This window comes from Pseudophryne corroboree, chromosome 11 (genome assembly GCF_028390025.1).
Source record: "Pseudophryne corroboree isolate aPseCor3 chromosome 11, aPseCor3.hap2, whole genome shotgun sequence".
Classification (NCBI taxonomy): Eukaryota; Metazoa; Chordata; class Amphibia; order Anura; family Myobatrachidae; genus Pseudophryne; species Pseudophryne corroboree.
Window position 1 is genome coordinate 168,176,035 of NC_086454.1, and position 15,197 is coordinate 168,191,231.

The window sequence follows — 15,197 nt, forward strand, 5'->3', positions numbered from 1 at the left end:
AAATGTAACCTCTAAGAATTTTACACTGTGAGAAATTTTTTTACATGCCACCATATGAATGAGCTTTCATGGTGTACTGTTAACAATTCTGGACTCTGAAACTAATAATCTGTATATACAAATTGGTAGGTCCTAATGGTTTTATTTGTAAATACAATGTAGTACATAACTCTGAATGAATATTTCTGTATCTTGTAGAAATTAAGATCTTACACTCTGAGAGAAAGTTTTATATGTGTTATTAGAAGGGAGATTCCATGGTGTTATGGTTTGCACTCTGTACTCTGAATCCAGTAAATTGAGTTCAAATCTCGGTGGGAACAGGTGCATTTTAGTACCTTCAGTTTAAGTCCTTGATTGACAAAAACTTTTCTTTTTTATACATATAATACATTTTTTTAAAATCACTGATTATTGTACAAATGTACTAAAATCTAAAAAAAAGGTAGTTATAGAAATGTTTGTAATTATATGAATTTTACTGTGTAATCCAAATAAGCATTGATGTTAATATATGTACAATAACTTCAATAAAATGTGTCTTCTAAGAATCTAACATTTTAGAAAAAAATGTTTAGATGTTCCCTAATGAATGTGGTTTCTTGGTGTATTGGTAACCACTCCACTCTGATCTTTGAATACAGTAATCTGTATTTAAATCTTGGTAGGTCCTATTGGTTTTTTGTAAGTACCATTCAGTTCATATCTCTCTGAGAGTACATTCTTATAAAAATATTTAGATGCTCCCTAATGGATGAGGTTTCATGGTGTATTGATAAACATTTTGGACTCTGAATCCATGATCTATATTTACATCTTGGTAGGTTCTATTGGTTTTGTTGTAAGTACAATACAGTTAATATCTCTGAGAAAGAAAATATCTATAAATTGCATAAATTAGGAATCTTACACACTGAGAGACAGGTTTATCTGTCATTTAATTCCAATAAAATGTATCCACTAAGAATCTTATACTCTGACAAAAAAATGTACATGCTACCATATGAATGAGGTTTAATTGTGTACTGTTAACAATTCTGGACTCTGAAACCTATAATCTGTATAAAAATTTGGTAGGTCCTAATGGCTTTTTTTTGTAAATACAATGTAATACTTATCTCTCTGATTATTATTCCTTTAACTTGTAGAAAATAAGATCTCACACTCTAAGAGAAAGTTGTATAAGTGGTGTTAGAAGAGAGGTTCCATGGTGTAATGGTTAGCACTCTGGACTCTGAATCCAGCGATCCGAGTTCAAATCTCGGTGGGACCTGATGTGTTTCAGTACCTTCAGTTTAAGTTCTTAATTGACAGAAAGTATTCTTTTTCATACATATAATCATTTTTTTAAATCACTGATTTTTGTAAATATGTACGAAAAGCTAAAAAAGGTAGTTATAGAATTGTATGTAATTATATGAATTGTACTATATAACCCAAATAAGCGTTGATGTAAATATATGTACAATTATTGCAATAAAATGTGTCTTCTAAGAATCTAACATTTTAGAAAAAAATGTTTAGCTCTCCCTCGTGAATGAGGTTTCTTGGTGTATTGGTAACCACTCTGATCTTTGAATCCAGTGATCTGTATTTAAATCTTGGTAGGTCCTATTGGTTTTTTGTAAGTACCGTTCAGTTTATATTTCTCTGAGAGTACATTCTAATAAAAACTGTTTAAATGCTTCCTCATGAATGAGGTTTCCTGGTGTATTTGTAACCATTTTGGACTCTGAATCCATGATTTGTATTAACATCTTGGTAGGTCCTATTGTTTTTTTGTTAGTATTATGCAGTTCATATCTCTGAGAAAGAAAATATCTATAAATTGCATAAATTAAGAATCATATATACTGAGAGACAGGTTTATCTGTAATATAATTCCAATAAAATGTAACCTCTAAGAATCTTACACTGTGAGAAAATTTTTTACATGCCACCATATGAATGAGCTTTCATGGTGTACTGTTAACAATTCTGGACTCTGAAACCAATAATCTGTATATACAAATTGGTAGGTCCTAATGGTTTTATTTGTAAATACAATGTAGTACATATCTCTCTGAATGAATATTTCTGTATCTTGTAGAAATTAAGATCTTACACTCTGAGAGAAAGTTTTATATGTGTTATTAGAAGGGAGATTCCATGGTGTTATGGTTAGCACTCTGTACTCTGAATCCAGTAAATTGAGTTCAAATCTCGGTGGCACCAGGTGCATTTTAGTACCTTCAGTTTAAGTCCTTGATTGACAAAAACTTTTCTTTTTTATACATATAATACATTTTTTAAATCACTGATTATTGTAAATATGTACTAAAATCTAAAAAAAGGTAGTTATAGAAATGTTTGTAATTATATGAATTTTACTGTGTAATCCAAATAAGCATTGATGTTAATATATGTACAATAACTTCAATAAAATGTGCCTTCTAAGAATCTAATATTTTAGAATTTTTTTTTTAGATGTTCACTAATGAATGTGGTTTCTTGGTTTATTAGTAACCACTCCACTCTGATCTTTGAATACAGTGATCTGTATTTAAATCTTGGTAGGTCCTATTGGTTTTTTGTAAGTACCATTCAGTTCATATCTCTCTGAGAGTACATTCTTATAAAAATATTTAGATGCTCCCTAATGGATGAGGTTTCATGGTGTATTGGTAAACATTTTGGACTCTGAATCCATGATCTATATTTAAATCTTGGTAGGTTCTATTGGTTTTGTTGTAAGTACAATACAGTTAATATCTCTGAGAAAGAAAATATCTATAAATTGCATAAATTAAGAATCTTACACACTGAGAGACAGGTTTATCTGTCATTTAATTCCAATAAAATGTATCCACTAAGAATCTTATACTCTGACAATAAAATGTACTTGCTACCATATGAATGAGGTTTCATTGTGTACTGTTAACAATTCTTGACTCTGAAACCTATAATCTGTATAAAAATTTGGTAGGTCCTAATGGCTTTTTTTTTGTAAATACAATGTAATACTTATCTCTATGATTATTATTCCTGTAACTTGTAGAAAATAAGATCTCACACTCTAAGAGAAAGTTGTATATGTGGTGTTAGACTAGAGGTTCCATGGTGTAATGGTTAGCACTCTGGACTCTGAATCCAGCGATCTGAGTTCAAATCTCGGTGGGACCTGATGTGTTTTAGTACCTTCAGTTTAAGTTCTTGATTGACAGAAAGTCTTCTTTTTCATACATATAATCATTTTTTTAAATCACTGATTTTTGTAAATATGTACGAAAAGCTAAAAAAGGTAGTTATAGAAATGTATGTAATTATATGAATTGTACTATATAACCCAAATAAGCGTTGATGTAAATATATGTACAATTATTGCAATAAAATGTGTCTTCTAAGAATCTAACATTTTAGAAAAAAATGTTTAGCTCTCCCTCGTGAATGAGGTTTCTTGGTGTATTGGTAACCACTCTGATCTTTGAATCCGGTGATCTGTATTTAAATCTTGGTAGGTCCTATTGTTTTTTTGTAAGTACCGTTCAGTTTATATTTCTCTGAGAGTACATTCTAATAAAAACTGTTTAAATGCTTCCTCATGAATAAGGTTTCCTTGTGTATTTGTAACCATTTTGGACTCTGAATCCATGATTTGTATTCACATCTTGGTAGGTCCTATTGTTTTTTTGTAAGTATTATGCAGTTCATATCTCTGAGAAAGAAAATATCTATAAATTGCATAAATTAAGAATCATACACACTGAGAGACAGGTTTATCGGTAATATAATTCCAATAAAATGTAACCTCTAAGGGGTATATGCAATAGCGGGCGAATTGGCAAAATAGGCGAATTCCGGGCCGTTTTCGCCTCCAAAAATCAATTCGCCTATGCAGTGCAGTCATTTTTCGCAAAAAAACGGCCCGTCAAAATTCGCCTTTTCTCAATTCGCCTTTTTCCGAATTCGCCTTTTCTGCAATGGTACAGATGCTGCAATTCGCCTCCAGCATATTCAATTCAAGTTTGGAAATTCGCCTGCAGTGCTTTTAGACAGCAAATTCGCGATTTTCACTCCGCCACACTTTGGAGGGTGAAAACAAATAAAAAAATTTTAAACATGTTTTTTTTTGTGTTTTTTTTTTTAGGAATAGCAGATCTAATTATATTAGAAGGGATTAGGTTTTTTTTATTTTTTTGGGGGAGGCACAAATATTATTTATATATTTTTTAAAATAATATTTTTATTTTTTTATTTTTTTTATTGCTGGAACGGTAAAATCCGGGGAAAAAATGGCGTGGGGTCCCCCCTCCAAAGCATAACCAGCCTCGGGCTCATTGAGCTGGTCCTGGTTCTAAAAATGCGGGGAAAAAATTGACAGGGGATCCCCCGTATTTTTAAAACCAGCACCGGGCTCTGCGCCTGATGCTGGTGCCAAAAATACGGGGGACAAAACGAGTAGGGGTCCCCCGTATTTTTAACACCAGCATCGGGCTCCACTAGCTGGACAGATAATGCCACAGCCGGGGGTCACTTTTATACAGTGCCCTGCGGCCGTGGCATCAAATATCCAACTAGTCACCCCTGGCCGGGGAACCCTGGGGGAATGGGGACCCCTTCAATCAAGGGGTCCCCCCCCCCAGCCACCCAAGGGCCAGGGGTGAAGCCCGAGGCTGTCCCCCCCCATCCAATGGGCTGCGGATGGGGGGGCTGATAGCCTTTGTGTTCAAAAAAAAAGATATTGTTTTTTCCATTAGTACTACAAGTCCCAGCAAGCCTCCCCTGCAAGCTGGTACTTGGAGAACCACAAGTACCAGCATGCGGGAGAAAAACGGGCCCGCTGGTACCTGTAGTTCTAATGGAAAAAAAATACCCAAATAAAAACAGGACACAGACACCGTCGACAGTAAAACTTTATTACACACTGCCGACACACACATACTTACCTATGTTCACACGCCGACATCGGTCCTCTTCTCCATGTAGAATCCCGTGGTACCTGAAAATAAAAGATCAATTATACTCACCTCAACAGGCTCCAGAGATAAATCCACGGACTTGGCAAAAAAAGAAAGCGCATTTACCCGCACCAAAAACGGACTGAAAGGTGTCCCATGCTGACACATGGGACACCTATCCACGATTAAGATCTGTCAGTGACAGTTGTCACTGACAGGTCTCTAAGCCAATCAGGAAGCGCAACTTCGTTGCGCTAACCTGATTGGCTGATCGCTGTGACAGCGCATCGCACAGCTCCCTCCATTATATTCAATGGTGGGAACTTAGCGGCTAGCGGTGAGGTCACCCGCCGGTCAGCGGTGACCGGCGGGTGACCCCACCGCTAGCCGCTAAGTTCCCACCATTGAAAGTAATGGAGGGAGCTGTGCGAGGCGCTGTCAGAGTACAGACGGCGTCCAGCCAATCAGATGAGCGCCACGGCAGTAGCGCTTCCTGATTGGCTGAAGGGACATCAGTGACAGGAGTCACGTGATGTCCCGGCATTCGGGGAGAGGGGTCCCATGTGTCAGCATGGGACCCCTTTCGGTCCGCAGGTCCGGTTGTTCGTTTTCTTTTTTTGCCAAGTCCGTGGATTTATCTCTGGAGCCTGTTGAGGTGAGTATAATTGATCTTTTATTTTCAGGTACCCCGGGATTCTACATGGAGAAGAGGACCGATGTCGGCGTGTGAACATAGGTAAGTATGTGTGTGTCGGCAGTGTGTAATAAAGTTTTACTGTCGACGGTGTCTGTGTCCTGTTTTTATTTGGGTATTTTTTTTCCATTAGAACTACAGGTACCAGCGGGCCCGTTTTTCTCCCGCATGCTGGTACTTGTGGTTCTCCAAGTACCAGCTTGCAGGGGAGGCTTGCTGGGACTTGTAGTACTAATGGAAAAAACAATATCTTTTTTTTTGCACACAAAGGCTATCAGCCCCCCCATCCGCAGCCCATTGGATGGGGGGGGACAGCCTCGGGCTTCACCCCTGGCCCTTGGGTGGCTGGGGGGGGGGGACCCCTTGATTGAAGGGGTCCCCATTCCCCCAGGGTTCCCCGGCCAGGGGTGACTAGTTGGATATTTGATGCCACGGCCGCAGGGCACTGTATAAAAGTGACCCCCGGCTGTGGCATTATCTGTCCAGCTAGTGGAGCCCGATGCTGGTGTTAAAAATACGGGGGACCCCTACTCGTTTTGTCCCCCGTATTTTTGGCACCAGCATCAGGCGCAGAGCCCGGTGCTGGTTTTAAAAATACGGGGGATCCCCTGTCAATTTTTTCCCCGCATTTTTAGAACCAGGACCAGCTCAATGAGCCCGAGGCTGGTTATGCTTTGGAGGGGGGACCCCACGCCATTTTTTTTTCGGGTTTTTCCCCGTTTTTTCCCGTTTTTTAAAATCGCGGTAAAATCCGCAAAATCGGCCGATTTTCGCCCGCGACTCTGGCGAATCCGTTTTTCATTGCATATGGTGAATTCCGGAAGCCACCTTCCGGAATTCACCTGGCGAATTTGGTCGAATTGAAAAAACGGCGATAATTGCCGCGATTTCGCCCGCTATTGCATATACCCCTAAGAATCTTACACTGTGAGAAATTTTTTTACATGCCACCATATGAATGAGCTTTCATGGTGTACTGTTAACAATTCTGGACTCTGAAACTAATAATCTGTATATACAAATTGGTAGGTCCTAATGGTTTTATTTGTAAATACAATGGAGTACATAACTCTGAATGAATATTTCTGTATCTTGTAGAAATTAAGATCTTACACTCTGAGAGAAAGTTTTATATGTGTTATTAGAAGGGAGATTCCATTGTGTTATGGTTTGCACTCTGTACTCTGAATCCAGTAAATTGAGTTCAAATCTCGGTGGGAACAGGTGCATTTTAGTACCTTCAGTTTAAGTCCTTGATTGACAAAAACTTTTCTTTTTTATACATATAATACATTTTTTTAAAATCACTGATTATTGTACAAATGTACTAAAATCTAAAAAAAGGTAGTTATAGAAATGTTTGTAATTATATGAATTTTACTGTGTAATCCAAATAAGCATTGATGTTAATATATGTACAATAACTTCAATAAAATGTGTCTTCTAAGAATCTAACATTTTAGAAAAAAATGTTTAGATGTTCCCTAATGAATGTGGTTTCTTGGTGTATTGGTAACCACTCCACTCTGATCTTTGAATACAGTGATCTGTATTTAAATCTTGGTAGGTCCTATTGGTTTTTTGTAAGTACCATTCAGTTCATATCTCTCTGAGAGTACATTCTTATAAAAATATTTAGATGCTCCCTAATGGATGAGGCTTCATGGTGTATTGATAAACATTTTGGACTCTGAATCCATGATCTATATTTACATCTTGGTAGGTTCTATTGGTTTTGTTGTAAGTACAATACAGTTAATATCTCTGAGAAAGAAAATATCTATAAATTGCATAAATTAAGAATCTTACACACTGAGAGACAGGTTTATCTGTCATTTAATTCCAATAAAATGTATCCGCTAAGAATCTTATACTCTGACAAAAAAATGTACATGCTACCATATGAATGAGGTTTAATTGTGTTCTGTTAACAATTCGGGACTCTGAAACCTATAATCTGTATAAAAATTTGGTAGGTCCTAATGGCTTTTTTTTGTAAATACAATGTAATACTTATCTCTATGATTATTATTCCTGTAACTTGTAGAAAATAAGATCTCACACTCTAAGAGAAAGTTGTATATGTGGTGTTAGAAGAGAGGTTCCATGGTGTAATGGTTAGCACTCTGGACTCTGAATCCAGCGATCCGAGTTCAAATCTCGGTGGGACCTGATGTGTTTTAGTACCTTCAGTTTAAGTTCTTGATTGACAGAAAGTCTTCTTTTTCATACATATAATCATTTTTTTAAATCACTGATTTTTGTAAATATGTACGAAAAGCTAAAAAAGGTAGTTATAGAAATGTATGTAATTATATGAATTGTACTATATAACCCAAATAATCGTTGATGTAAATATATGTACAATTATTGCAATAAAATGTGTCTTCTAAGAATCTAACATTTTAGAAAAAAATGTTTAGCTCTCCCTCGTGAATGAGGTTTCTTGGTGTATTGGTAACCACTCTGATCTTTGAATCCAGTGATCTGTATTTAAATCTTGGTAGGTCCTATTGGTTTTTTGTAAGTACCGTTCAGTTTATATTTCTCTGAGAGTACATTCTAATAAAAACTTTTTAAATGCTTCCTCATGAATGAGGTTTCCTGGTGTATTTGTAACCATTTTGGACTCTGAATCCATGATTTGTATTAACATCTTGGTAGGTCCTATTGTTTTTTTGTTAGTATTATGCAGTTCATATCTCTGAGAAAGAAAATATCTATAAATTGCATAAATTAAGAATCATATATACTGAGAGACAGGTTTATCTGTCATTTAATTCCAATAAAATGTATCCACTAAGAATCTTATACTCTGACAAAAAAATGTACTTGCTACCATATGAATGAGGTTTCATTGTGTACTGTTAACAATTCTGGACTCTGAAACCTATAATCTGTATAAAAATTTGGTAGGTCCTAATGGCTTTTTTTTGTAAATACAATGTAATACTTATCTCTATGATTATTATTCCTGTAACTTGTAGAAAATAAGATCTCACACTCTAAGAGAAAGTTGTATATGTGGTGTTAGAATAGAGCTTCCATGGTGTAATGGTTAGCACTCTGGACTCTGAATTCAGCGATCCGAGATCAAATCTCGGTGGGACCTGATGTGTTTTAGTACCTTCAGTTTAAGTTCTTGATTGACAGTAAGTCTTCTTTTTCATACATATAATCATTTTTTTAAATCACTGATTTTTGTAAATATGTACGAAAAGCTAAAAAAGGTAGTTATAGAAATGTATGTAATTATATGAATTGTACTATATAACCCAAATAAGCGTTGATGTAAATATATGTACAATTATTGCAATAAAATGTGTCTTCTAAGAATCTAACATTTTAGAAAAAATGTTTAGCTCTCCCTCGTGAATGAGGTTTCTTGGTGTATTGGTAACCACTCTGATCTTTGAATCCAGTGTTCTGTATTTAAATCTTGGTAGGTCCAATTGGTTTTTTGTAAGTACCGTTCAGTTTATATTTCTCTGAGAGTACATTCTAATAAAAACTTTTTAAATGCTTCCTCATGAATGAGGTTTCCTGGTGTATTTGTAACCATTTTGGACTCTGAATCCATGATTTGTATTAACATCTTGGTAGGTCCTATTGTTTTTTTGTTAGTATTATGCAGTTTATATTTCTGAGAAAGAAAATATCTATAAATTGCATAAATTAAGAATCATATATACTGAGAGACAGGTTTATCTGTAATATAATTCCAATAAAATGTAACCTCTAAGAATCTTACACTGTGAGAAAATTTTTTACATGCCACCATATGAATGAGCTTTCATGGTGTACTGTTAACAATTCTGGACTCTGAAACCAATAATCTGTATATACAAATTGGTAGGTCCTAATGGTTTTATTAGTAAATACAATGTAGTACATATCTCTCTGAATGAATATTTCTGTATCTTGTAGAAATTAAGATCTTACACTCTGAGAGAAAGTTTTATATGTGTTATTAGAAGGGAGATTCCATGGTGTTATGGTTAGCACTCTGTACTCTGAATCCAGTAAATTGAGTTCAAATCTCGGTGGCACCAGGTGCATTTTAGTACCTTCAGTTTAAGTCCTTGATTGACAAAAACTTTTCTTTTTTATACATATAATACATTTTTTAAATCACTGATTATTGTAAATATGTACTAAAATCTAAAAAAAGGTAGTTGTAGAAATGTTTGTAATTATATGAATTTTACTGTGTAATCCAAATAAGCATTGATGTTAATATATGTACAATAACTTCAATAAAATGTGTCTTCTAAGAATCTAACATTTTAGAATTTTTTTTTTAGATGTTCCCTAATGAATGTGGTTTCTTGGTTTATTAGTAACCACTCCACTCTGATCTTTGAATACAGTGATCTGTATTTAAATCTTGGTAGGTCCTATTGGTTTTTTGTAAGTACCATTCAGTTCATATCTCTCTGAGAGTACATTCTTATAAAAATATTTAGATGCTCCCTAATGGATGAGGTTTCATGGTGTATTGGTAAACATTTTGGACTCTGAATCCATGATCTATATTTAAATCTTGGTAGGTTGTATTGGTTTTGTTGTAAGTACAATACAGTTAATATTTCTGAGAAAGAAAATATCTATAAATTGCATAAATTAAGAATCTTACACACTGAGAGACAGGTTTATCTGTCATTTAATTCCAATAAAATGTATCCACTAAGAATCTTATACTCTGACAAAAAAATGTACTTGCTACCATATGAATGAGGTTTCATTGTGTACTGTTAACAATTCTGGACTCTGAAACCTATAATCTGTATAAAAATTTGGTAGGTCCTAATGGCTTTTTTTTTGTAAATACAATGTAATACTTATCTCTATGATTATTATTCCTGTAACTTGTAGAAAATAAGATCTCACACTCTAAGAGAAAGTTGTATATGTGGTGTTAGAATAGAGGTTCCATGGTGTAATGGTTAGCACTCTGGACTCTGAATCCAGCGATCTGAGTTCAAATCTCGGTGGGACCTGATGTGTTTTAGTACCTTCAGTTTAAGTTCTTGATTGACAGAAAGTCTTCTTTTTCATACATATAATCATTTTTTTAAATCACTGATTTTTGTAAATATGTACGAAAAGCTAAAAAAGGTAGTTATAGAAATGTATGTAATTATATGAATTGTACTATATAACCCAAATAAGCGTTGATGTAAATATATGTACAATTATTGCAATAAAATGTGTCTTCTAAGAATCTAACATTTTATAAAAAAATGTTTAGCTCTCCCTCGTGAATGAGGTTTCTTGGTGTATTGGTAACCACTCTGATCTTTGAATCCAGTGATCTGTATTTAAATCTTGGTAGGTCCTATTGGTTTTTTGTAAGTACCGTTCAGTTTATATTTCTCTGAGAGTACATTCTAATAAAAACTGTTTAAATGCTTCCTCATGAATGAGGTTTCCTGGTGTATTTGTAACCATTTTGGACTCTGAATCCATGATTTGTATTAACATCTTGGTAGGTCCTATTGTTTTTTTGTTAGTATTATGCAGTTCATATCTCTGAGAAAGAAAATATCTATAAATTGCATAAATTAAGAATCATATATACTGAGAGACAGGTTTATCTGTAATATAATTCCAATAAAATGTAACCTCTAAGAATCTTACACTGTGAGAAATTTTTTTACATGCCACCATATGAATGAGCTTTCATGGTGTACTGTTAACAATTCTGGACTCTGAAACCAAAAATCTGTATATACAAATTGGTAGGTCCTAATGGTTTTATTTGTAAATACAATGTAGTACATATCTCTCTGAATGAATATTTCTGTATCTTGTAGAAATTAAGATCTTACACTCTGAGAGAAAGTTTTAAATGTGTTATTAGAAGGGAGATTCCATGGTGTTATGGTTAGCACTCTGTACTCTGAATCCAGTAAATTGAGTTCAAATCTCGGTGGGAACAGGTGCATTTTAGTACCTTCAGTTTAAGTCCTTGATTGATAAAAACTTTTCTTTTTTATACATATAATACATTTTTTAAATCACTGATTATAGTAAATATGTATTAAAATCTAAAAAAAGGTAGTTATAGAAATGTTTGTAATTATATGAATTTTACTGTGTAATCCAAATAAGCATTGATGTTAATATATGTACAATAATTGCAATAAAATGTGTCTTCTAAGAATCTAACATTTTAGAAAAAAATGTTTAGATGTTCCCTAATGAATGTGGTTTCTTGGTATATTGGAAACCACTCCACTCTGATCTTTGAATACAGTGATATGTATTTAAATCTTGGTAGGTCCTATTGGTTTTTTGTAAGTACCATTCAGTTCATATCTCTCTGAGAGTACATTCTTATAAAAATATTTAGATGCTCCCTAATGGATGAGGTTTCATGGTGTATTGATAAACATTTTGGACTCTGAATCCATGATCTATATTTACATCTTGGTAGGTTCTATTGGTTTTGTTGTAAGTACAATATAGTTAATATCTCAGAGAAAGAAAATATCTATAAATTGCATAAATTAAGAATCTTACACACTGAGAGACAGGTTTATCTGTCATTTAATTCCAATAAAATGTATCCACTAAGAATCTTATACTCTGACAATAAAATGTACTTGCTACCATATGAATGAGGTTTCATTGTGTACTGTTAACAATTCTGGACTCTGAAACCTATAATCTGTATAAAAATTTGGTAGGTCCTAATGGCTTTTTTTTGTAAATACAATGTAATACTTATCTCTATGATTATTATTCCTGTAACTTGTAGAAAATAAGATCTCACACTCTAAGAGAAAGTTGTATATGTGGTGTTAGAATAGAGGTTCCATGGTGTAATGGTTAGCACTCTGGACTCTGAATACAGCGATCCGAGTTCAAATCTCGGTGGGACCTGATGTGTTTTAGTACCTTCAGTTTAAGTTCTTGATTGACAGAAAGTCTTCTTTTTCATACATATAATCATTTTTTTAAATCACTGAATTTTGTAAATATGTACGAAAAGCTAAAAAAGGTAGTTATGGAAATGTATGTAATTATATGAATTTTACTATATAACCCAAATAAGCGTTGATGTAAATATATGTACAATTATTGCAATAAAATGTGTCTTCTAAGAATCTAACATTTTAGAAAAAAATGTTTAGCTCTCCCTCGTGAATGAGGTTTCTTGGTGTATTGGTAACCACTCTGATCTTTGAATCCAGTGATCTGTATTTAAATCTTGGTAGGTCCTATTGGTTTTTTGTAAGTACTGTTCAGTTTATATTTCTCTGAGAGTACATTCTAATAAAAACTGTTTAAATGCTTCCTCATGAATGAGGTTTCCTGGTGTATTTGTAACCATTTTGGACTCTGAATCCATGATTTGTATTAACATCTTGGTAGGTCCTATTGTTTTTTGTAAGTATTATGTAGTTCATATCTCTGAGAAAGAAAATATCTATAAATTGTATAAATTAAGAATCATACATACTGAGAGACAGGTTTATCTGTAATATAATTCCAATAAAATGTAACCTCTAAGAATCTTACACTGTGAGAAATTTTTTTACATGCCACCATATGAATGAGCTTTCATGGTGTACTGTTAACAATTCTGGACTCTGAAACCAATAATCTGTATATACAAATTGGTAGGTCCTAATGGTTTTATTTGTAAATACAATGTAGTACATATCTCTCTGAATGAATATTTCTGTATCTTGTAGAAATTAATATCTTACACTCTGAGAGAAAGTTTTATATGTGTTATTAGAAGGGAGATTCCATGGTGTTATGGTTAGCACTCTGTACTCTGAATCCAGTAAATTGAGTTCAAATCTCGGTGGCACCAGGTGCATTTTAGTACCTTCAGTTTAAGTCCTTGATTGACAAAAACTTTTCTTTTTTATACATATAATACATTTTTTAAATCACTGATTATTGTAAATATGTACTAAAATCTAAAAAAAGGTAGTTATAGAAATGTTTGTAATTATATGAATTTTACTGTGTAATCCAAATAAGCATTGATGTTAATATATGTAAAATAACTTCAATAAAATGTGTCTTCTAAGAATCTAACATTTTAGAATTTTTTTTTTAGATGTTCCCTAATGAATGTGGTTTCTTGGTTTATTAGTAACCACTCCACTCTGATCTTTGAATACAGTGATCTGTATTTAAATCTTGGTAGGTCCTATTGGTTTTTTGTAAGTACCATTCAGTTCATATCTCTCTGAGAGTACATTCTTATAAAAATATTTAGATGCTCCCTAATGGATGAGGTTTCATGGTGTATTGGTAAACATTTTGGACTCTGAATCCATGATCTATATTTAAATCTTGGTAGGTTCTATTGATTTTGTTGTAAGTACAATACAGTTAATATCTCTGAGAAAGAAAATATCTATAAATTGCATAAATTAAGAATCTTACACACTGAGAGACAGGTTTATCTGTCATTTAATTCCAATAAAATGTATCCACTAAGAATCTTATACTCTGACAAAAAAATGTACTTGCTACCATATGAATGAGGTTTCATTGTGTACTGTTAACAATTCTGGACTCTGAAACCTATAATCTGTATAAAAATGTGGTAGGTCCTAATGGCTTTTTTTTTGTAAATACAATGTAATACTTATCTCTATGATTATTATTCCTGTAACTTGTAGAAAATAAGATCTCACACTCTAAGAGAAAGTTGTATATGTGGTGTTAGAATAGAGCTTCCATGGTGTAATGGTTAGCACTCTGGACTCTGAATTCAGCGATCCGAGATCAAATCTCGGTGGGACCTGATGTGTTTTAGTACCTTCAGTTTAAGTTCTTGATTGACAGTAAGTCTTCTTTTTCATACATATAATCATTTTTTTAAATCACTGATTTTTGTAAATATGTACGAAAAGCTAAAAAAGGTAGTTATAGAAATGTATGTAATTATATGAATTGTACTATATAACCCAAATAAGCGTTGATGTAAATATATGTACAATTATTGCAATAAAATGTGTCTTCTAAGAATCTAACATTTTAGAAAAAATGTTTAGCTCTCCCTCGTGAATGAGGTTTCTTGGTGTATTGGTAACCACTCTGATCTTTGAATCCAGTGTTCTGTATTTAAATCTTGGTAGGTCCAATTGGTTTTTTGTAAGTACCGTTCAGTTTATATTTCTCTGAGAGTACATTCTAATAAAAACTTTTTAAATGCTTCCTCATGAATGAGGTTTCCTGGTGTATTTGTAACCATTTTGGACTCTGAATCCATGATTTGTATTAACATCTTGGTAGGTCCTATTGTTTTTTTGTTAGTATTATGCAGTTTATATTTCTGAGAAAGAAAATATCTATAAATTGCATAAATTAAGAATCATATATACTGAGAGACAGGTTTATCTGTAATATAATTCCAATAAAATGTAACCTCTAAGAATCTTACACTGTGAGAAAATTTTTTACATGCCACCATATGAATGAGCTTTCATGGTGTACTGTTAACAATTCTGGACTCTGAAACCAATAATCTGTATATACAAATTGGTAGGTCCTAATGGTTTTATTAGTAAATACAATGTAGTACATATCTCTCT

At 33.5% G+C, this 15,197-nt stretch overlaps 5 non-coding genes across 5 annotated transcripts; all 5 read left to right on the forward strand.

Annotated features, from left to right (window-relative positions):
• The first annotated feature begins 1,201 nt into the window (after window positions 1–1,201).
• TRNAQ-CUG (transfer RNA glutamine (anticodon CUG)) lies at window positions 1,202–1,273 on the forward strand. The gene has a single exon. It is a non-coding gene; the product is annotated as a tRNA-Gln (tRNA).
• A 1,817-nt stretch (window positions 1,274–3,090) lies between these two features.
• TRNAQ-CUG (transfer RNA glutamine (anticodon CUG)) lies at window positions 3,091–3,162 on the forward strand. The gene has a single exon. It is a non-coding gene; the product is annotated as a tRNA-Gln (tRNA).
• Window positions 3,163–7,731: 4,569 nt separating this feature from the next.
• Window positions 7,732–7,803, forward strand: TRNAQ-CUG (transfer RNA glutamine (anticodon CUG)). The gene has a single exon. It is a non-coding gene; the product is annotated as a tRNA-Gln (tRNA).
• Window positions 7,804–10,559: 2,756 nt separating this feature from the next.
• On the forward strand, window positions 10,560–10,631 carry TRNAQ-CUG (transfer RNA glutamine (anticodon CUG)). The gene has a single exon. It is a non-coding gene; the product is annotated as a tRNA-Gln (tRNA).
• Window positions 10,632–12,447: 1,816 nt separating this feature from the next.
• On the forward strand, window positions 12,448–12,519 carry TRNAQ-CUG (transfer RNA glutamine (anticodon CUG)). The gene has a single exon. It is a non-coding gene; the product is annotated as a tRNA-Gln (tRNA).
• The last annotated feature ends 2,678 nt before the right edge of the window (window positions 12,520–15,197 follow it).